General features: G+C 41.3%; 1 protein-coding gene across 4 annotated transcripts in view; it reads left to right on the top strand.

Annotated features, from left to right (window-relative positions):
• Positions 1-11,026: 11,026 nt before the first annotated feature.
• Positions 11,027-21,834, top strand: part of LRRFIP2 (leucine rich repeat (in FLII) interacting protein 2) — a 142,757-nt gene continuing 131,949 nt past the window's right edge. For 2 of the 4 annotated variants that reach the window (XM_011981929.1, XM_011981930.1), the window contains exons 1-2: positions 11,027-11,328; positions 12,767-12,833. The gene's annotated coding sequence lies outside the window, so the exon portion shown is untranslated. Of the gene's footprint in view, positions 11,329-12,169; positions 12,220-12,246; positions 12,656-12,766; positions 12,834-21,834 lie in introns of those variants that run through there. The other 2 variants (XM_011981928.1, XM_011981926.1) reach the window with 2 other exon arrangements.

Genomic DNA, 21,834 nt, shown 5'->3' with positions numbered 1-21,834 from the left:
TTTTTTTTTTTTTTTGTATTTTTAGTACAGACGGGATTTCACCATGTTTAACCAGGTTGGTCTCAATCTCCTGACCTCAGGATCTGCCCGCCTCGGCCTCCCAAAGTGCTGGGATTACAGGTGTGAGCCACTGCGCCTGGCCCTACTAATAATTTCCATCTTTATGTCATTCTATTACATTTATAAGACCTACTCTTCCTATAACTAGTATTCGCATCTGCATTTTCATAAAATAAGAGTAAATAAATATTCCAATAATTGAACACTACTCAACTAACTGAACACTACTATACCATGTGGACAACCACAAGGATGCTGCTTAAACTGAAGCAATGACTGACAGTCAGTGCCATTATATGTGAGTACCCCTTGCTTGGTAGCTTAGCTATCAAAGCCAGCATTTGATGTGTAAAAGATGATTTCGGCATTTTGATGGAGGATGCATAAAATCCTGTTATTGACTGTGACATACTGGATTGTTTCTGTTAGCTTACTCGTTATATCTCCTCTAGACAGTTAGTTCTGGGGTAACAGGAGCCACATCTGTATATTTTACTCCTAGCATCTGTACAAACCGTATACGCTTTTTTTTTTTTTTTTTTTGGATGGAGTTTTGCTCTTGTTGCCCAGCCTGGAGTGCAATGGTGCAATCTCAGCTCACTGCAACCCCCGCCTCCTGGGTTCAAGCGATTCTCCTGCCTCAGCCTCCCGAGTAGCTGGGATTATAGGCATGCACCACCACATCTGGCTAATTTTGTATTTGTAGTAGAGATGGGGTTTCACCATGTTGATCAGGCTGGTCTCAAACTCCTGAGCTCAGGTGATCTGCCAGCCTCGGCTTCCCAAAGTTCTGGGCGTGAGCCACCGCACCCAGCCCTGTACATGCTTTTTTTTAAAATGAAAGAATGAATGAAGTATGCAAGACAAGAGAGAAATCTTCCATGGTTTTGAGCAGTGAGAAGCATAATTAGAATTTTTTTTTTGAGACAGGGTCTTGCTTAGTCAATCAGGCTGGAGTGACACGATCACAGCTTACTGTAACCTCGAATTCCTTAGCTCTAGTGATCCTCCTGCCTCATGCTCCCAGGTAGCTAGAACTACAGGCACATGCCAGCATACGTGCATACTTTTTAAAAATTTTTTTGTAAAAACAAGGTTTCCCTATGTTGCCCAGGCTGATCTCGAATTCCTGGGTTCAAGTGATCTTACCATTTTGGCCTCCCAAAACATTGGGATTACAGGATGATAGCCACCTCGCCCAGCCTAGATTTAATTTTTAGTTTTTTATTTTGATTCTGTGGTATTGGTATTTGTCTTAGTCCATTTGGGCTGCTATAACAAAATATAGCCTGGGTGGCTTATCAACAACTGAAATTTATTTCTCACAATTCTGGAAGCTGAGAAAGCCAAGATCAAGGTGCCAGCAGATTTGGTGTCTGGTGAGGACCTGCTTCCTTATAGACAGCTGTTTTCTCATTCTAATAGCACATAATGGACCAGGGAGGGGTGTCTCTTAGGCCTGTTTTATAAGGGCACTAATCCTATTCATGAGTGCTCTGCTGTCATGGCCTAATGGCCTCAGGAAGGCCCTATCTTCTGATACCATCACCTTGGGGGTTAGGAGTTCAACATATGAGTTTTGGCAGGACAAACAATAGCAGACCACAACATTCAGACCATAGCAGTAATAGACAACTTTTTTTTTTTTTTTTTTTTTTGAGGCAGAGTTTCATTCTTGTCGCCCAGGCTGGTGTACAATGGCTCAATCTCGGCTCACTGCAACCTCTGCCTCCTGGGTTCAAGTGATTTTCCTGTCTCAGCCTCCCAAGTAGCTGGGACTACCAGTGTGCACTACTACACCCAGCTAATTTTGTATTTTTAGTAGAAACAGAGTTTCACCATGTTGGCCAGGCTAGTCTCAAACTCCTAAACTTGAGTGATCTGCCCGACTCGGTCTCCCAAAGTGCTGGGATTACAGGCATGAGCCACCGTGCCTGGCTGCAGATGTAGTACATTTCACCTTTGAGTATTCTAGAAAATAAAAATAAAATAAAATAACTGATAATTCCATTCCTTAAGGTCAACATTTGGGTGTGTTTTCTAGTATTTTTCTGTATTTGTATTGTTATTATTATTTGTGAGAAGGGGTCTTGCTCTGTCGCCCAGGCTGGAGTGCAGTGGTGTGATCAAAGCTCACTGTAACCTTGAAATCCTGGACTCAGGCAAATCCTGCCATCTCAGCCTCCTGAGTAGCTAGGGCTACAGGCACAGGTCACCACACACGCCTGGCTAATTAAAACAAAAATGTTAAATGTTCATCTAGAACATATTGTTTAATAACCTACTGTTTTACATTAAAACATTATCCACTTTCTCCTACAATAGAAATTGTAATGGCTATAATACATGATTATTTCATTATCACATCTCTTTTTAAAGAAACCAGGCCCAAATCTAGTTTCCATAATGTGAAATTCTGATAAACAGGACCACAGAGCAGTGATTTTGATCAGGATCATGCCTGTTAATAGCTGGCTACCCCATGGCATGCACAGCTCCAGGATGGGAGATTAACTTCAACAACTATTCATTTAGTTTGGTTTGATTTTCTGCCAGTCTTATGACCCACTTGAAGCACGTCCTAGAACAGAGAATGTTATGTTTGGTGTCCAAGGAAGCAGCAAACTAGAGGCGCCATCCCAAATTCTAGAATAATAATCAACAATCGTTTTACACCAAAGTCATCCATTTTCTGAAGTAAATTTTGAACTAAAATGTTAAAAAATGTTATGTAAGGTAGATTAAACGTCACGTGGGGAAAATAACTTGTTAGTGCAAAAAGGAAAAGAAACTGAAGAGAAAACAGACGTATCTGTAGATAAATTTTCCTTTCAAGTTTCTACAGTGTAAATGTACATCTAGAAGTCCATCTAGAAATGTCCATTGTCACTTGCTTCTGAAGTGTTTCCCAGGCACCTTAGTTATCAGCCACCCTGCCCCTAGGGTATCGAGGACAAATAAATATGTTTCAGGTAGCTTGACGGTAGGAAAGAATTATAAGGACAAGAAACTACCTGCAATACCAGTTGGGAGTGTCCCGAAAAGTGATGTGCTAAAATACTGACCGTTCCAGCTGGTTAACTTTCATAATCATGCATTTACTTTTCAATGGCAACTGAATATATGACAGCCTGATGATTCAGGGGAAAAAATGCAGTATTGTGTGTGGAATTGGAAGAGATTCAAAGTGAGTGCCATGGCAGTGACTAACTTCTTTCAAAAGCTTAAGGAAGAAACAATGCATAGGCCTTTGAGTTAGTTGGTGTAGTAAGTATTGTGTTTTCACCATCAGTGTCCATTTCCATATTTTGGTGATAGTACTCCATTTTTTTTCTTCTGGGAACCACTCCTCTCCTATAGTCCATGATCTTTGGGTGGACCAGAGGTAAAGCATATTACTCAAATTTGGCTAATCATAGCACAAGAGTTTTCCTTGCTACAGTAATTTGTTAAAGGATGGGAAGGTAACTCCCTATCCTTTAACAAATTACTGTAGCAAGGTAATTGGTTCAGTGAATCTAGGAGCTACTGGAAGGGATCTCTTTCTTGCTGGACTTGGACCAGAGTGAATTTAGAACTGAAGTTTTTGAGAACTGTCTTGCTGCCACATGATGAAGTCTGAGTATAAGCCAATATGGAGAAGAGCTGATTGGGTTTTTTTGTTTGTTTTGTTTTTAAAAGAAATGGGATCTTGCCATATTGCCCAGGCTGGAGTGCAGTGGCTATTCACAGGCACGATTGTGGTGCCATATAGCCTTGGACTTCTGGGCTCAAGCTTCTTAAGGTAGCTGACACTACTACTATAGGCACACACCTGGGCCTTTTTTGTTCCCCCTAGAAGGCTCTCTTTTTATTTCTCTGACCCTGAAATGGGCATAAGTTGCAACAGATTGAAAATTCTAACTCTACCTTTATTTTCAGAAGTGTCTAAATTAAACATTTATAAGAAAATTGATGTTTTATAAAAACAAAAGACATGAAAAGCTCTGTATTCAAATTTTTTATTCTGTGAACACTGTAAATGCCTTCTAGGAATATGGCATTGCGGGGTGTATACAAGAAAATAGATCTTTTCTCAAAAAGCATATACGCCGCTTGAGAAGACAAGAACAACATTAAAAAAACAGCCCTTTAGAACATAAGTGAGTTGTGGACAGTAATACATATAAATAATCTGAACGACAACATATAACTGATAACTATCTACAACCAAAACCAGCCTAGAAAAATAGCACGAGTAAGAGGCTTTAGGCTACACTCCTGAGCATTTTCTTTTAATTCTCAAGACATTTGTCCTTGTTTTCCTAATCTTTAGGTGGATTTATACATTTGTATTTCCTACCTGGGCATTTCCTCTGAATTACTAACTTGTAATTCAAACACCACATCTACCCCCAACCACTTCCTACCACTTCCACTGCTACCTGAATTATTGTGATAGCCTAACTGGTCTTCCTGCTCTCGCCTCTGCTCCTCTAAAGTCTATTCACAATGTATCAGTTTAAACTATTCTTATTTTATTAGGAAAAATTTCAAACACACAGCAAAGTTGTGTGTTTTACAGCAATCACTTCTACATCCACCACTTACATTCTACCATTAACAGAATAGTCCTTTAAAAAAATGGCAGATGGGTAGTTCCTCTGCTCAAAACTCTCCCACGGCTTAGCTCTCTCAAAGAGGAAAAACCAGGCTGGGTGTGGTGGCTCACGTCTGTAATCCCAACATTTTGGAAGACTTTAGGAGGCTGAGGTGGGAGGATCACTTGTGGGCAGGAGATTAAGACCAGCCTGGGCAACATAATGAAATACCATCTCTTTTTTTTTTTTTTTTTTTTGAGACGGAGTCTGGCTCTGTGGCCCAGGCTGGAGTGCAGTGGCGCGATCTCGGCTCACTGTAAGCTCCGCCTCCCAGGTTCACGGCATTCTGCTGCCCCAGTCTCCCGAGTAGCTGGGACTACAGGCGCCTGCCACCACGCCTGGATAATTTTTCGTGAAATACCATCTCTTAAAAAAAATAATTAGCCGGGCGTGGTGGCGGATGCCTGTAGTCCCAGTTACTAACGAAGCTAAGGAAGGAATATCACTTGAGCCCAGAAGTTCAGGACTGCAGTGAGCTATGAGCAAGCCATTGCACTTCAGCCTGAGTGACAAAGTGAGACCCTATCTTAAGGGAAAAAAAAAAAAAAAAAAGGAGAAAAGCCAATTTGTTACCATGGTCACCAGTATGATCTGGCGTCTATTACCATTCTCCCCACTTGTTCTTTAGTCTTCAGTCTGTTATTGCTCCTCAAACATGGCAAGCACATTTTTGTTTTAGGGCCTTTGCACTTGCTGTTCCTTTTCTTGAAATGCTCTTCTCCCAGGTATTTACATGGCTTGCTTCTCTTTCTTTAGATCACCTCATTAGTTCTGACTCTTCCAAGTATTAAGTTGAATCATATGACCCTCATGTCACACAACTGGATTGAACCATTTAAACCTAAGGTGTAATGTCATTCTCAGGTCAAAAATTATTTTTAAAAATCAGTAATTTCATAGGGTTCAAGTTTATAAAATAGCAACTCCACCCTACCCTTTCATTCTCACCCTGTTTCAATGTTCTTACAGCACTATTATCTTATATTTGTACATTGTCTGTATGTAAGATCCTCACAGATAGGGAATTTGTCTGTTGTCCACTGTCGTGTGCTCTGTGTGCAGAATAGGATTTGGTCTATAGCAGGCCCTCAGGATGCATTTATTTAAAGAATGAGTAGCTGGGACTACAGGTATGCACCACCACACTTGGCTAAGTTTTTCATTTTTTTAAATATTTTGTAGAGATAGGGTCCCACAGTATAGATTAGGCTGGTCTCAAACTCCTGGGCACAAGCAATCCTCTCAACTTGGCCTCCCAAAGTGCTGGGCTTACAGGTGTGAGCTACCACACCTGGCCAAGAATGAATTCTTTTTTTTAAAAATTTTTCTTTTTTGAAGCAAAGTCTTACTCTGTGGCCCAGGCTGGAGTGCAGTGCCATGATCTCAACTCATTGTAGCCTACGCCTCCTGGGTTCAAGCGATTCTTGTGCCTCCACATCCCGAGTAGCTGGGACCACAGGTGCATGCCACTATGCATGAATGAATTCTTAACATTGAAGTCAGAGTGAGCTTTTGAAAATACAAACCATGTTGCTCTCACGAAAAACTCAATTGGTTTGCAGATTTCATAACAAAGATTAGAATCTTTACCACAGCCTCTAAGACCCTGAATGGTGGGCCCTTAACTCTCCAGACTCATCTCACATTCTCTCATTTCAGCCCCTGGGACTCTGTTGGTTCTATCATGAGCTCTGTATGTACTCTTTCTTGCTCTCCTCCACTTCTGCATGTAGTTTATACTCTGAGGCACTTTTAAATCTCAGCTTGAAACATCTCTTCCCAGAAGAAGGCATTTCTGACACCTCAGGTTAGGTCAAGTCCCAATGCTTTTATGCCCTCATGGCAGCACATACCTACACTTTGTAATACCCGTTAGATTTTAAACGTACTTTTGTGAGATTGTCTCCCTTACCAGTTTCATGAGAAAAAGAAACAGCTTTGTTTTTGCTTCCCGTTGGATGTCTAGCATTTGCAAATTATCTAGCACATAGTGAGAGCTTAACATGCATTAACAAAATATATATCAACAGAAACTCTGGCATTCTAGCTCCTTAAGGGCAGAGATTGTTTTGTCCCTGTGTCAAGTACCTAATTGGGTGCCTGATACACAGCAGATAAATAATAGTTTGTTAAATAAGCTGTAGTATGAAGGGTGTTTTTTACTCATTTATAGTAAGTATATAATGCAGAAAAACCATCACTTGATAATAAGTGATTAGGTGTTCATAACATAATTGATACCTATACAAAGTCCCAAATTTTCCCCTCTCATTAACCTTTCCTCAAGACTAAGATTGAACAAAGTAATTTACCCTTCATTTTTCTATGTTTATTCTCTGGTGGAGGAAAGGGTGAGTGCCCTGGGTAGGAGAATCCATGTAGAACTAGAATTAGCCATAAGTGAGATTTTGCACACTAACAAACCATAGCATTTTTTTTTTTTTTTTTTTGAGATAGGATCTTGCTCTGTCACCCAGGCTGGCTTGCAGTGGTGTAGTCATGGCTCACTGCAGCCTTGACCTCCAGGACTCAAGTCATCCACCCACCTCAGCCTCTGGAGTAGCTAGGACTACAGGTGTGGACCACCACAACCAACTTTTTTTTTTTTTTTTGTAGAGACAGGATTTCACCATGTTGCCCAGGCTGGTCTTGAACTCTTGGGCTCAAGGGATCTGCCCACCTTGGCCCCTCAAAGTGCTGGATTACAAGGCGTTAGCCACCATGCCCACCCAGTATTCTTGTTTTGACAGTTAGATGTTTAGAAACTTTTTTAAAAAGCCAGTCAAATGAGAATGTCTTGTATTCCTCTTTGTTTTCCTTTGATAACAATCTGTGAAAAAACTGCAGTGGTCAGAAGATGTATTAAAATATACACACACAAGCTGTATAATTTTGCAGGTTTATTAGGGCAGGACGACATGGAACAGTATGACCAGAGAAAGCAACAACCTTACAAATGAATCACTTTCAATTGTGTTGACCCAGATAATTTTAAAAATAAACTTGTAATTCAAGATGAGCAGCAGGACAAGCTTATTAACATTTGCTAATTTAGGAGAGGAAGGGCCAAGTCAAATATAATAGAAATGAATTATTGCAAAATGGAAACTTTTTGATATGAAACATAAAAATAAATTAAAAACCTAAAGAAGACTGTAGTGTGTCAATTTCCTGGTTTTAATAAGGTATGTAAGATACCAATAGGGTATTATAGGTATGTAAGATACCAATAGGGTAAACTGGGCAAATACTACACAGGACTGCTGTACTATTTTTGCAACTTTTTAATAATTATTTCCAAATAAAAAATAGAGAAAAATAACATGAAAAAATAATAAATCTAGATAGGAATTCTTACAAGGAGAACTTAAAACAAATATACGTAGTAAAAGACAGTTACATTGCCAGGTTTCCACAGACTTGTAAGGAGTTAAATAAAATTAGAAAAATGTTTCTAACACACACACAGACACACTTTTTTTTTTTTTCTTTTTGAGACAGGGTCCTGCTCTGTCATGCAGGCTGGAGGGCAGTGGCCTGATCACACCTTACTGCAGCCTTGACCTCCTGCGTCCAAGCAATCCTCCCACCTGGGTCTCCCAAGTAGCTGAGACTAACAAGCACATGCCACCATGCCCAGCTAATTTTTTTGTAGAGACAAGGTTTCACCATGTTCCCCAGGCTGGTCTTGAACTCCTGAGTTTATGCAATTCACCTGCCTTGCGTCCCAAAGTAGTGAGATTACAGGTGTGAGTCATTGCGCCTGGTCTAGACACACTTTACTAATAAAAATATTAGGCTTTCAAAAGTGGTATCCTACTTTTAATGTATGAACTAATGATCTTTCACATCTTAGAGATGTGTTTTTTTATTATTATTTATTTATTTTATATGATTATTATTATAAATTTATTAATTATTATAATAATATACACAGTATTATTGTGTTTGTGAAAGACAACTTTTGTGAAAACCACAAAAATAAGTATTTGCTGTTAAGAAAGGAAAAAATTTATTTCTTGGCCTCATCAAAGAAAACTGAAGATTTTGCTATGAAAGTAACAAAAATATACAAATTGTACCACCTCATACCCCCAAACTGTATAAACAATCGCAAAATTTTCCTTCATCTATTGATACAACCCCAGAGAAGCCAGTCCTCACAGACCTGGGGGCATTCCCACGTCAGAATATTACAAAAAGATCTAGGAACACATACATTTGGCAGAAAGACATCAATTAATGTGCAGGGAAGATTGCCCATGAAATAATTTATGGTGATCCATTTAGTAGGGCCAGAGAGATCTGAGCTCAATTTTTGGCTCTTCCAGCTACTAGTTTTGCTACATTAGGTATGTCACAATCTCTCTGAATCTCAATGTCTTTGTTACTAAAGTGGGTACAATGATACCCATATCTCAAGGTTAGTCCTAATACTGGAAGAGATATTTAAGTTCCTAGCACAATGCTGTGTAAATAGAAAGTGATCAGTAAGTGTTAGCTACCTCCCAGTCCGTTTTCCCAGAAACACAATGCAAAATATTTCTGCTGGTTTGCATGAATTAAAACAAGTGGCTAAGGAGTAAAATTAAAAGGGCAAGAGAATCTAATGAATTATCCAGACAATCTTTCTTTTTTCTTTTTTTTTTTTTTTTGAGACGGAGTCTTGCTCTGTCGCCCAGGCTGGAGTGCAGTGCAGTGGCGCTATCTCTGGTCACTGCAAGCTCCGCCTCCCGGGTTCACGCCATTCTCTTGCCTCAGCCTCCCGAGTAGCTGGGACTACAGGCGCTCACCACTACGCCCGGCTAATTTTTTGTATTCTTTAGTAGAGACGGGGTTTCACCGTGTTAGCCAGGATGGTCTCGATCTCCTGACCTCGTAATCCGCCCACCTCGGCCTCCCAAAGTGCTGGGATTACAGGCGTGAGCCACCGCGCCTGGCCCTGACAATCTTTCTATTAATTATGTCGTTAATATTTAATACATGTTGGGTTTTTGGTATTATTCAGGTACTGCATCTGAATAGATCCTCTTCCTTTGTCTTCAACAAATTTGGCAAAATATGTCATTAATCATTTTATTCAGATCATAACATACCAATGTAAAAATCATAGTTTTAATGTTTACTCATGGCCCTGAGAAATATAGTGACATAGAAACAGTGAAAAGGTAAAGAATTTGTTTCTCAAAGCTGATGGGTATAATTGTCCTTGTCTCTCGAACCTTCCCCATTAGTGCCACAGTGGCAGCCCCCATAAACTGTTAAGGGTGATCAAGCCTTCTGAAATTGCAGGGGAAGTGGGCAGCGCAGAAACAGTCCTTAGAAGGCTTTAGAGACAGGTGCTCAACATGGAATTAGTGGGCTTATTCAGGGGCTTCTGGAATCTGCAGTCCCTGTATGTAAAGTTGTGGTTAGGTGTATTTCGTGCCTTTTTTGTTAGGAGGCTCCTCAACTATCACTTCCTCCTAGAGGTCTTCTCTAGCCATCCTATTCAGCCAGAGGCCTCGTCCACAAAATCTTTTTCATCACTCTGTGTGTTTCCTGCAAAGCCTTAGTACACCTGTCATTACCTTGTTTGTTTGCTTCAGTCCGTCTAATCCACTAAGGTGAGCTTTCCAAATGCACAACCCTGGTCCTTCCCCAGTGGCTTGAACCTGGTGGGCCTCGTTAGATACTTCCGGAATAAATGACAAGTCCGTGTCTATCAGATTTTTAACAGACTTTATACTCCTCCATCCATCCCGCTCTCCGTCCCCCACTCCACTTCTCGGGCAAGTATTCTTCTCCAGAAATAATTTTAAGGTCATGCGTCTTCATTTTTGAAGTGAAGCTTGGGCATTTCGACCACACCCACCCTCCCTCCCTCGCATACTCGTTTCCTAACAGAGCGTTACTCCAGCCCACTTGCCCAAGCCCACCAGGCCGCAGGGTTTAGGAGCAACCAGGGTAAGGGCAGCCCTGAACCGGAAGAAGTGTCAATTCACATTACCGGCACTGGTCCTGGTTCGGAAAGCCTGGGCAGGAACCGTGCGACCCAGAGAAGCCACCCGCCCAAGGCCGCCTCCAGCCTCCGCCCCACCAGCAGCTCAGGGCCCCGCCCTACCGGCAGCCGCGCCTCGCCGCCCTCCCTCCAGCTTGGCCCTAACGGCTCGCAATGGCGGAACAGGGAGGCAGGAGCACCGCCGCTTGGGGAACTTCACCCGCCGGCCCAGGGCTCAGCTCGCCGTCTGACAGCCCCGGGTACTTTGCCCAGCGGGGTGCAAGGCCGGCCTGCGGCAAACGCCACTCCCGGGCAGTCACGGCCACAACTGCTTCCGGGTGAGCGGGTCGTCGACCCTGTGGCCCCGCCCATCCTTTGCCTCCTCAGTCGGCCGCTCAGGCTGCGGCTCCTCCCGGGGCCGGTTCCCGCTGTCTCAGCCGCGGCGCAGAGGGCACTTCGGCCTGACCGACTAGCTGGCTGCCGGTGCCGGGAGCCTCCGCGTCCATCCCCGCCCGCCTGGCCGGGGGACCCAGGACTGAGTCGTCCAGCTGCGCCCCTCGCCCCTAGCCCCAGCGGGCGCCGGGCGGGCAAGCCGCTCTTCGGCCCTTCCCGGACAGCGACGCAGTCACAGCGCGCGCCCTAACCCAGGTAAGGGCCGCTCCTCCCGCCAGCCCGGTGGGAGCAGGGAGCAGGGAGTTGGGGACCTCCCTCCCGGCCTCCGCAGTCCCGTGGGATCCGCGCCGCCTCTGACCTCGGCTAGGGGGCCGGGCTTCCCTGGGGACTGGCCGGCCCCGGGCGGGCTCCCGGACTGGGGTCGCCCCCTGCCTGCGGCGTTCTCAGACATCCCGTCTGATTTCTAACGCTCACCCTTCCTCCGCGCAGGGGAAAGGTACGTGTTACTCCCACTGTGGGAGAAATTAAATTGGGCAGCTGTCCCTCCGTTTCGGGTGCCCCAGGCGCCTTCTCTTCCTCCCTAGATGCCACACTCCAGTTCTGTCCTGGGACGAGCACCCCCAGGGAACGGTGTCAGGACGGTGTAGGGCGTAGCATTTTTTGGGGAATTTTACTTCTTCCTTGACCTGAGCTGGAGCGCGGGTTTAACAGGCCCTAGCTGGGTTAATACTTGACTAATATGAGGCGTTATTGACACCCAGATTGTTAAGTTACAGAGCTCCAGTCAACCCTGCCTGTGAGTAACCAGCAGGATGCAGGAGGACCTAAGGAAACCCACTTCTTTTTCTTTCTTAGAGAGAAAAAAGTTCAAGTGTTTGCTTTACTTTTTCCACCGTGGGAGCTACAAATACAGGCTGCTGAGACATGACTAGATAAATATCGTATCCTAAACCTTAACTGTTAGTAGCTGGTTTTCTTTGAGTTTCCATTTAATAACTCAGCATTTCTACTATAAACAAAAAAATTGTAGAGTGGATTGATTGACTAAAAATGAGATGTAAGGATAAGAGTGGTTCTTAATTTTTTTATGTTGTCATAGTTGGAAGAGAATGTGGTTGCAGTAATGGAACAGAGAGGGAGAGCAGGGTGTGGATGTATAAGTTCTTAATCAGTGTTTAAAATAATATTTTTTCAAGATAACATTTTATTTTGGGGATAAATCTACATGAAAAAGTGCAATTATTGGAGAATGCAGTGTTGCAAATAGAGTTAGTTGGCAGGGACTCCAAGGTTGTTGCAGCACTAACCCTGTTTAACCAACATCATGCTCTGTTTAACAGATACAGAGATAATGACCTAGTATTATAATATACTTATGTAAAATAAGAATTTCGGAAAGTGTGATTCATTTCGAAGGTAGATCACTCACTTTGTGAATCATTGCTATGAATCTGAAAATTGAAATAGAGAAAAGCTAAGTTCGTGTCTGCCTAATGAGATGGCATTCTTTACTCATTTAATAGAAAGTGTTGTATTACGTTTTGTTAGGTCTGTTGCTGGATATTTATCATCATGAAGAATGGTAATGAAATAAAAGTTGAAGTATTTGCAGAATGCTCGAATTTAGAATAGTCTGTTGGTTTTTAAGTGATTGTTTTGGTTTTACCCTTCCCCCCACTTTTTTTTTTGCCAGATGTGGGAAGATAAATGAAGGGGTCTAGAAGTAAGTGTCAGTGGAAATGAGAGCTACCATCACTAAGGTATGAAAATGTTCACTGAAAGAATTTGCACTATACAAAATAGTCTTTTGAGTGGAAAGCATCACCCATTTTTGTGATTCTGTCTTTAAAAATGTAGAATGAAACTACATGAGTTATTATTTAAGTTCTGTTCTAGAAGAAAGTGTGTATTGAAGTTGTGATTGGAATGGATTCACTTTAAACTAGAAATAGCTTTTTATTGCTGAAATGTAATTTGATCATTTTTGACTTTCAAATGTTAAGTAAAATAAGGTTGAAATCACAGAGTTCTTGATACCCTTAGCCTTGTTTTTCTTTTCCTTCTGTTGGAGTTCAGCTGATTTTTACCTTGATTTTCATTTATGAAGAACTTTAGCTAGTTATGAAGTAATGGCAAGTCTGTCCTATTGGTCTAGCTTACTAACTTCCTTTACTTCTTTCACTAAATTTTGACATCTTTTTTTACTTTGGATATCCATTATATTCAGAGTGTTCCCTAATGTTGCTTTTGATTTTTGTCCAGCTAATAGTGACTAAAGAGTTTCAGTTCCCTGTGAACACAGATTCCCTTTTGGAAAATCCCTTTTGGAAATCACCGTAACTGACAGTCTTGATAGGTAAATACGCAAGGGAAACCTTTCCAGGTCAGGATTTAAGTATCTCCGTAATGAAAGGAAAAGGTGATATGGAGAATGCATTTGGCAAAGTATTTCTGTCTCTCAAAACAAAAACAAATCTTTGTTAGATGTGAATTTAGCAAGAGGGAGGGAGCAATTTCTTGCAAAACTATTTGTGGATTGTTTAGCCTGTTGCTAGTGTGAGAAGGAACAGAATTGATGATATATAGAAAAAAAATAATTCTTGTAGTGTGTTGGGAATGTTGACGAGTATCATTCAAAACGAAATAAAATTCTTCCGTCTTTACCTTAGGATCATTATCCATTGCACCTGCAAAATAGAGGCTGTTTCATAGCTTTTTCCTTTTAGGTAGTTGCTTTCCATCTGGAACATCTAAATTGAGAGATGGTCCTTTAATGGGGAAAATGTACTACTTTGTCCAGTTTTCAAATAAAGAATATAATCTGTGATCATCATTTGAAACTCAACTTTTGGAGGCCAAGGCAGAAGGCGTGCTTGAGCCCAGGAGTTCAAGACCTGTCCTGGCAACATAGTGAGACCCTGTCTCTGCAAAAAAATTAGTTGGTCGTGTGTGCCTGCAGTCCCAGTTGCTTGTGAGGCTGAGGTGGGAAAGCCACATGAGCTCTGCAGTGAGCCCTGAAAGCACCACTGCACTCCAGCCTGGGAGACAGGGTGAGACTCTGTCTCAAAAATAAATAAATGAAACTCGACTTTTTTTTTTTTTTTTTTTTGAGACAGAGTCTCGCTCTGTCGCCCAAGCTGGAGTGCAGTGGCGCAATCTCAGTTCACTGCAAGCTCCGCCTTCCAGGTTCATGCCATTCTCCTGCCTCAGCCTCTTCAGTAACTGGGACTACAGGCGCCCGCCACCACGCCCGGCTAATTTTGTTTTTTTTGGTAGAGACGGGGTTTCACCGTGTTAGCCAGGTTGGCTTCGATCTCCTGACTTCATGATCTGCCCGCCTCGACCTCCCAAAGTGCTGGGATTACGGGCGTGAGCTACCGTGCCAGCCAAGAAAACTCAACTTTTAAAACTTCAGAAGGAAGGAATTGAACAAAACTTACCTCGTGAAGTTTTTGGCTTATAATAAATTATGCTGGACTTCAAAGGAGTCAAACACTAGGCTAAAAACTGGGTTGATCATGCATTATACTTTTTCATTAGTTCTGTTATTCATTTATTTTGATGGGGAGGTCAAGAGATAATTCCATTTCATAGGGAACATATGTATGCATTTGTTTTAGCCTAGTGTTAGGGAGCGCAGTAGATAAAAGTAGAGATAATTAGGGAAGGGGAGGAAATGGCATTATTTACTTCATAGGTTCAGTAGATGTTTATGAGACTTTTAAAAATTGATAAAACATTTTAAAATGTGGTATATGATGAAAAGAAAGTCTGCTTTCCACCACGAACTCCCAGCCTTTCCTTACCCCAACCCCCAATCCAAGCAACCATATACAATGACATATGTCTAGGAGAAATTTACTGTATCTTTCATTCTTATCTTTGACCTATGAAGATCTTTTTGTATTTAGCACGTTTCTTACTTTTTTTTTTTAAAGACTGCATGTCTTGCTAGTGTAGATGAACCATAATTTATTCATTTTCCATAATTTATTTTACCATTTTCTACTGACAGATATTTAGGTTGATTTTAGCCTGCTACAAACACTGCTATAATGAACAATTCATATATAAGTCTTTGCACTAGTTAGTAAGTGTCTATACAAAATGTATTTTCAAAAGTGTGACTGTAAGATTGGGACTGAAGTTATGAAAAGTTAAAATTATTTCAATCCTATATTGGCTTTATTTATAATGGAATTTAACTTATTTCTTGGGCTTGTGGAAGGGGAAAGGAGCTCTTAATTACTTTGTATTCTTCATCCACCTCTCCATTTAAAAAATATTGCAAGTGTATTTTATAAGGTACTTGAAAACATTTGAGTGTCAGGTGATTAATTTTATTTGTATTGGTAAAAGTAGAAATATTGTGGTTTGAAAACTGGTGCTGTCATAGAGAAGCATTTATATTTGAAAATAGTTAAATGACTACGTCTTATAGTAGGTTGATTGTTTCAGAATTTTATGACCAGTATCAATTAAAAGCATTGTGTATAGTTTAACTTCTTGCCCTGCATAAGTCGGCTACTATGTTATTAGTCAGGAAAGAAGTAAATAATCTACCTTCTCTTTTCCTTTACCTTCCACATCCTAATCTATACATGATAAAATAAACCTCTGTGGAGTTTGAGATCCAAAAATCCTTTTGCAAACCATAGTGCTATCGATGGATTACTTTCTCAAGGCAGGAAGTAGGTACAGATTCAATCTTTATTCTGCAAAGTGTTTGTAAACAGAATAAAGGAGGCTTAGGTTTTACATTTTAATGTTATACAGGTTACTTGTGGCCAGGAGGAGGTTCAGGATTCTTTGCCTTTTTGAAATGAGAGAGACACTAGAGAGAAAAAAAATTACATGCTGAAGGGCTATAGTTTGATGAAGTTGGAACTCGTGAGTGGTAGCTTCCCTGGCGTGTGCCCAGGGTCTATTTTGAGACCTTGTCAAAGCTTGCCTGACAGAACCTACCACATAACCATAATCTGGCCTGGTCCTGCTGCAAGTCAGGAAGGCCTGTGGTTTAGGATCAGTAGCAACCACAGAAGGGGGAGTTAAAAGGATGTTTTGCCTTCAGAAGATTAAGGCTAGGTTTTGGGGTGAATATCTACTTAGCCTGTATATCCGAGGATCCAAGTTTTTGCTGCTACCTCCTCCTCCCCTGCTTCTTCCTCTTATTAGGGAAAACTAAGGAGTAAAGGTTTTGTTTGTTTGTTTGTTTGTTTTGAGACAGGATCTCACTCTGATGCCCACGCTGGAGTCCAGTGGTATGAACACAGCTCACTGCAGCCTTGACTTCCTGGGCTCAGGTGATTCTCCCACCTCAGCCTCCCAAGTAGCTGGGACTACATGCACACACCACCACACAGGGCTAATTTTTGTATTTTTTGTTGAGACGGAGTGTCTGCATGTTGCCCACGCTGGTCTCCAACTCTTGGGCTCACGTTATTCACCCACCTTGGCCTCCCTAATTGCTGGGATTACAAGTATGAGCCACTGCGCCCGGCCAGGAGGAAAGTTTTTAGAAAAATGTGCACAAGAAAGAGCATAGGGATTGTGCCAGCATTGATGTTATCTTCTGGTTATATGAGAGTGTTTGCCAAAAATCAGTCGAATGTTTTACAATAGCGAAAAAGCATTATTGTTACTGGCATACGGAGGGCCCCACTTAAAATAGCAGTCCAATTCAGAGACCTTCATATTTGTCGATAGGATCAAAAGGACAGTTGGAATAATGGACTATTCTACAGGATTATTTTGAGTTCAGATAGATAAATTAGCTTCTTCCCAAATTCCCATTCTGTTTTTCCTGTGGTACTATATAGTATCATGAAGTTTTATCTTTAAACTCTTAGTTTGTACTATGTGGTGTCTTACAAAAACCTTGATTTGTTTATACTTAGTGAATGAAACACTTGAGTTTAAAGTTCTTTGACTGATGTCACTTCTTAGGCTAGAAAGCTGTTAAAGAACTTAGTGTTCCACCCTTAGACCAAGGTTCATGTCACCATATTTAACTGCAGCTTTGTATTACAGTCAAGATTGTTTGAAGAATTCGGCATGGACTCCTTCACCCCCACTTTTTTGCTTTAGATTAGATTGTGACTAGAGGAAATTTAATTTTCCTTTGCCGTCAGTTATTTGCGGTTGTTCACATTTATGATGATGAGAATGATGATGATAATGTATTTAGGATTCAGTGTGAGGAGAAAGAATAAACTCGTATTTTTCTTTCTTCGTCATCAGTTTATTCCCATTATCTTATTTTCCCTTCTCTGTCTCAGCCTTCGTTTCATCCTCGGGAAAAAAAAAGAAAAAAGAAAAAGAAAAGAAATAAAGACCAGCAGAGAGAGAAAGTGGTAAAGAGCTGGGGAAAGCCTTGGAATACATATCAGGGTGCTTTCTCAGAGGTGGACTATAAACATCTTCGTTAAAGAATCATGGATTATCTTTTTCCATTGTTTTCATTTTGAACCCCGTATATCTTACTGTTCCTTCATTACCACATTTTAACTACTTTTGATATAACAGATAACTTTACTGCTTTAGGGAAGCAAATTTAATTTTTATGTTACTGTTCTGAGCATGTTGTTCCTTAGATGCCCACTTTCCTAAGTAGAAATATATTAATAGCTAGGAGCAATCTTTTGGCTTTCTGTTTTGTAAGTTAGAGTATACTATACTGTATGCAGAGGATTAGGATGTTAAAATATTTATTTCCCTGTTAAATGGCTTAAATCATGAACAAACTGAATATATAGCGTTGCCTTTTTTAAAAAGTAAGTATCCCAGTTAAGTGACCCAAGGATTATAGGACTAAATATAGTAAAAAATTCAGCTTTAGATTAGATGTTTTTTCCCCTGTCACAGATAATGCGGTATCTAGGTGAACAGTCAAGGAAATGAGAGGGCATTGTTCTTGTTGTCTTGCCAGATTCATCCTTTGCAATCAAATAAAGTTTGTTTTGTTTTTAAAATTGTGGTAAAATGTAGATAATATAAAATTTACTCTGTTGACCTTTTTTAAAATTTTTATTATGGTAAAATACAGTCATTTGTTGCTTAATGACAGGAATATGTTCTGGGAAATGCATCATTAGGTAATTTTGTCATGCAAACATCACAGAGTGTACTTATACTAACCTAGACAGTGTGGCCTACTACACACCTAGACTATATGGTATAGTCTGTGGTTCTTAGGCTATAAACCTGTGCAGCGTGTTACTGTACCGAATACTGTAACTGTAGACAATTATAACACAATGGTAAATTTTTGTGTGTCTAAACATAGAAAAGATACAGTTAAAATATGATATAAAAGATTAGAAAATAGGCCAGGCGTGGTGGTGTGCACCTGTAATTCCAGGTACTCAGGCTGAGGTAGGAGGATCACTTGAGATCAGGAGTTCTAGGCTGTAGTGTGCCATGAGCGCACCTGTTAATAGGCATTGCGTTCCAGCCTGGGCAACATAGTGAGGCCCCATCTCTTAAAAGGGCACACCTGTATAGGACAGCTCCATTATAATCTTATGGGACCACTGTAATATGTGTAGTCCGTTGTTGACTGGAACATCCTTATGCAACACATGACTGTATACATAACCTAAAATTTATCATTTAAACCATTTTTAAGTGTACAATTTGGTGGTATAAAGTACATTTACATTGTTGTGTAACTATCACCTCTATCCATGTCCGTAACTTTTTTGTCATCCCAAGCAAGCTCTGCCCATTAAACAATGTCACCTCATGCTCATAGCCCTTGGTAACCATCGTTCTACTTTTTGACTCTATGAATTTGTCTACTGTAAGTACCTCGTATAAATGGAATTATGTAATAGTTGTCTTTTGTGTCTGGCTCATTTCTCTTAGCATGATCTCTTCAAGATTCATCCATGTTGTAGCATGTATCAGGATTTCATTTGTTTTAAGACTGAATAATATTCCTTTGTGTGTTTATACCATATTGTTTAATCACCTGTTGATAGTTGGGTTGTTTCCATCTTTCTGCTTTTGGGAATAATGCCACCATGAATATGAGTAAACAAATATCTGTTCGAGTGCCACATTCAATTCTTTTGTGTATGTACCTAGAAGTGGAATTGCTAGTAATTTGATAGTTATCAAATTTTATTTGGTAATTCTATGCTTAATATTTTGAGGAACCACCATACTATTTTCCATAGTGGCTACACCATTTTACATTACCACCAGCAATGCACAAGGGTTGCAATTTCTCCACATCCTTGCCAACACTTGTTATTTTCTGTTTTCTTATTGATTGATTTTTATTTATGTCAAGCCAGGGTCTCACTCTGTCACCAAGACTGGAATGCAGGGGCCCAACCACAGCTCACTGTAGCCTTGATCTCCCGGGCTCAAGTATTCCTTTCTACTTCAGTCTCCTGAGTAGCTGGGAGCACAGGTGTGCACTGCCGTGCCCGGCTAATTTTTGTATTTTTTGCAGAGGTGAGGTCTCTCCATGTGGCCCAGGAGGGTCTCAAACTCCTGAGCTCAAGTGATCTGCCAACCTCGGCCTCCCAAAGTGCTGGGATTACAGGTGTGAGCCATTGTGCCTGGTCCTGTTTTCTTTTTTTCTTTTTTTTTTTGAGATGGAGTCTTGCTCTGTAGCCTAGGCTAGAGTGCAATGGTGCAATCTCGGCTCATTGCAACCTCTGCCTCCTGGGTTCAAGCAATTCTTCTGCCTCAGCCTCCCAAGTAGCTGGGACTACAGGCACCCGCCACCACACTCGGCTAATTTTTGTATTTTCAGTAGAGACAGGGTTTCACCCTATTGACCAGGCTGGTCTCGAACTCCTGACTTTGTGATCTGCCCACCTCTGCCTCCCAAAGTGCTGGGATTACAGGCATGAGCCACTGCACCTGGCCTGATTGTGCCTGGCCCTGTTTTCTAACAGAAAAATGTCTAGAGATTTTAAAATAAAATCTCTAATAGGGTGGTATCTCACTGTGGTTTTGATTTGTATTTCCCTGGTGATGAGTGATATTGTGCATTGTTTCTTTTTCGCTTTTCTTTTCTTTCTTTTCTTTCTTTCTTTCTTTCTTTTTTTTTTTTTTTTGACAAGATTTTGCTTTGGCACCCAGGCTGGAGTGTAGTGGCACGATCATGCCTCACTGCGGCCTCGACCTCCTGGGCTAAAGTGATCCTCCCACCTCAGCCTCTCCAGTAGCTGGGACCACAGCACAGGCATGTACCACCATGTTCAGCTGATTTTCTTTTCTTCTTTTTTTGAGACAGAGTTTTGCTCTTGTTGCCCAGGCTGGAGTTCAATGGCATGATCTCTGCTCACTGCAACCTCTGCCTCCTGGGTTCAAGCAATTCTTCTGCCTCAGCCTCCCAAGTAGCTGGGATTACAGGCATGCGCCACCACGTCCAACTAATTTTGTATTTTTAGTAGAGATGGGGTTTCTTCACGTTGACCAGGCTAGTCTTGAACTTCCGACCTCAGGTGATCCGCCCACCTCAGCCTCCCAAAGTGCTGGGATTACAGGCATGAGCCACAGTGCCCCGCCTCTTTTTTTAATATTTTGTAGACACACGTTGCCTAGGCTGGTCTCCAACTCCTGAGTTCAAGCAACTTTGTCCAGGCTGGTCTCCAACTGCTGGGCTCAAGCAATACTCCTGCCTCAGCCTCCCAAAGTGCTGGGATTACATATGTTGAGCCACCAGGCCCGGCTGAGCATCTTTTCATGTGACCATTTGTGTATCTTGTTTGAAGAAACGTCTACTTATGTCTTTTATCTTTTTAATTGGGTTTTTGTTGTTGCTTAGTTGTAGGATTTCTTTATATCATTCCGTTATCAGCAATATAATTTGCAAATTTTTTTTTTTTATTCCATGGGTTGCCTTTTTACTTTCTGATAGTGTGCTTTGATGTATACAGTTTTTATTTTATTTTATTTTAAGATGGAGTCTTGCTCTGTCACAGCCTGGAGTGCAGTGGCCCAATGTCGGCTTACTGCAACCTTCACCTCCCAGGTTCAAGCTATTCTCCTACCTCAACCTCCTGAATAGCTGGGATTACAGGCACATGCCACCATGCCTGGCTAATTTTTGTATTTTTAGTAGAGACGGGTTTTCACCATGTTGGCCAGGCTGGCCTTGAACTCCTGACCTCGTGATCCACCTGCCTTGGCCTCCCAAAGTGTTGGGATTACAGGCGTGAGCCACCGCACCCTGCCCAAAGTTTTTAATTTTGATGAAATCCAATTTACCTTTTCTTTTGTTGCTTGTGCTTTTGGTATTATGTCCAAGAAATCATAGCCAAATTCAATATCATGAAGTTTTTCCCATATATTTTCTCCTACGAATTTTATGGTTTTAGCTCATTTGTTTAGGTCTTTGATCCATTTTGAGTTTTTTCGTTTTTCTTTCTTTTTTTGAGACAGAATTTCTTTCTTGTCGCCTAGGCTAGAGTGCAATGGTGCAATCTTGGCTCACTGCAACCTCCACCTCCTGGGTTCGAGTGATTCTCTGGCCTCAGCCTCCCAAGTAGCTGGGATTACAGGCGCTTGCTGCCATGCTCAGCTAATTTTTGTATTTTTAGTAGAGACAGGGTTTCACTGGTCAGGCTGGTCTTGAACTCTTGACCTCAGGTGATCCACCTGCCTTGGCCTCCCAAAGTGCTAGTATTACAGGCATTAGCCACCATGCCCGGTCCCTGAGTTAACTTTTCTATATGGTGTAAGGCAGTGATCCCCAACCTTTTTGACACCAGGGACCAGTTTTGTGGAAAGCAATTTTTC

The sequence above is a fragment of the Mandrillus leucophaeus genome, unplaced genomic scaffold (genome assembly GCF_000951045.1).
Source record: "Mandrillus leucophaeus isolate KB7577 unplaced genomic scaffold, Mleu.le_1.0 Scaffold231, whole genome shotgun sequence".
Classification (NCBI taxonomy): Eukaryota; Metazoa; Chordata; class Mammalia; order Primates; family Cercopithecidae; genus Mandrillus; species Mandrillus leucophaeus.
Note: the sequence above shows the minus strand (reverse complement) of the source record. Positions and strands in the feature narration are given on the sequence as shown.